Source organism: Canis aureus, chromosome 24 (assembly GCF_053574225.1).
Source record: "Canis aureus isolate CA01 chromosome 24, VMU_Caureus_v.1.0, whole genome shotgun sequence".
In the NCBI taxonomy this organism is placed as follows: Eukaryota; Metazoa; Chordata; class Mammalia; order Carnivora; family Canidae; genus Canis; species Canis aureus.
This window is the reverse complement of record NC_135634.1, coordinates 10,275,913-10,277,802: the sequence shown is the minus strand read 5'-3', so window position 1 is coordinate 10,277,802 and position 1,890 is coordinate 10,275,913. Positions and strand designations below refer to the sequence as shown.

General features: G+C 37.8%; 1 pseudogene; it reads right to left on the bottom strand.

The window, feature by feature from the left end:
* Positions 1-1,399: 1,399 nt before the first annotated feature.
* LOC144296634 (U2 spliceosomal RNA) lies at positions 1,400-1,492 on the bottom strand (annotated as a pseudogene).
* Between the last annotated feature and the right edge of the window lie 398 nt (positions 1,493-1,890).

Here is a 1,890-nt window from a genome sequence, read left to right as displayed (position 1 = left end):
TCCAGATGCCTTGCTTGACAGCTGCCTGTTAGAAGGCATCTTCCTAATGGAAGCAAGAAGCAGATGTTTCATTTCCTCTTCCCTGGACAGACATATTGAACTGGGTCTTTTAATCTAAAAACACAGCAACATTATCCTAATTTATGAAACACATGTCAAGTAAGAAAAATCACATTCATAAGAAATCAATTGATCTTGTGTATTTATAATTTATTTTTTCTGAATTTTCCAATATAAAACTGGGCCCAAAGAGAACTGGATGGCTCTATACTGTGAAAAATGAAAATATGGATTTTTAAAAATTGTTTCCTTGCTAGGGAAAAGAGACTTTAAGGAATTTTCCTGATAATGGCCGTATAAGTCTTCCATATTTCATAGGTAATTTCTAACTCTATGGTCCTTTGCTGTTTGAAAAAAATAATCTACTCCCTTATTTATTTGGACCAGAGCAAAATGATCATGTTTCCTTTGGCTCTGGTGTGGTGTTGACAGAACAGATAATTGAAATATCTTACTGTTGCTAAGGCAAACTGACTTGAGAAAGAAGAGGAGGGGAGATAGAGGACGTAGATATTATCTTGAAATAATTTGTTCTTCCATCTTCCTTCTGAGCTATCTTGAGTTGTAACGAAATAGTATTTCAGGAATTAGCACAAAAAGAGAATATATGGTTTCTCTTAGTCCTTCTCTACTTGAGTCATACACATTTATCTTAAACATTATTTGAAATTTGTACAGAAAGAGGCATAGAAATTTCACAATAACTTGCAACATATTCTACTTACACATGCCCAGCAAGCCACTACTTAACTGCCCAGCCCCTACTCCAGAAATTAGGCTAAAACAGGCAAATACCTGATTGTCCTTTGAGGATCATCTGCCCCTTACACAAAGAGTTCCTGTGAGCATCGAAGCTTTGCTCAGTATAATATGAAGATTTGGTTATATTATGCAGAAATTCATGAACTTTCCACTGTAATGTTTGGGTATGCAAAATTGAGAAGCATTTTGGGTTACTATATCAGACTGAGGGAGAAAATGGTGTGGAAATTGATTTTTCCAAAGCCTCAACATTTCAAATGCAAAAACTCTTTTATCTGGTTACTTCTGGGGGAAATAACAGCTAGGAGCTAATGAATGGGAAGAGACATCAAGATATCTCAGCTCCATGTTGGCCCTAATTCTACTTCCACCACCAGCCTAGCAGATGCTTAATCATGAGGCTGAACATCTAGGAGAAGTCTCCTCCGACTGGCAGCAGGTGGCCAGTGTGCTTTGCGGCCACTTTCTCAGAGGTGGTTATGGTCAGATGCTGATTTATTCACATCTTGCCTGATCCCTAACTTCTGTCCCCCCCCCCCCCCCGCCCCAATCTCCCACACATATGTGAACTACGGCAAAAGGGAAGCATTTCAGGCTGGAGCTCAGGAAGAGAGCCTTATAATATGAACAGATACTACACTTGATCTTAGCCAAAAGGCCGAGAAACAATTGAGAGCCTTATAATATGAATGGTTTCCTCCTTCAAATACCCAGGGCATTCCCACTTTACACTATAATGGTTTACCTTGATTTCTTCTCAAAATATTTCATTTATATTTATCCCTATCTCCTCAACTATACTGTAAATTCCATGAGACAAAAGCCTTTGTCTTACATTTCTCTTGTATATTTTTAACCACTAGGAGAGTGCTATGAGTTTAGTAGATACCCAACAAATACCGAGGGATTAATTCCTTCTTTCAATGTGACAGAAGCTTTTGTGGATGTGTTGTATTTTCCCTAGTAGGAGAAAGCTTCAGGAGAACAGAAACTATGCATTGATCATTTTTGTATCTTATACAACTTCCAGGTTAATTTATCAGTCAGGATACATGCTCAGTAATTATC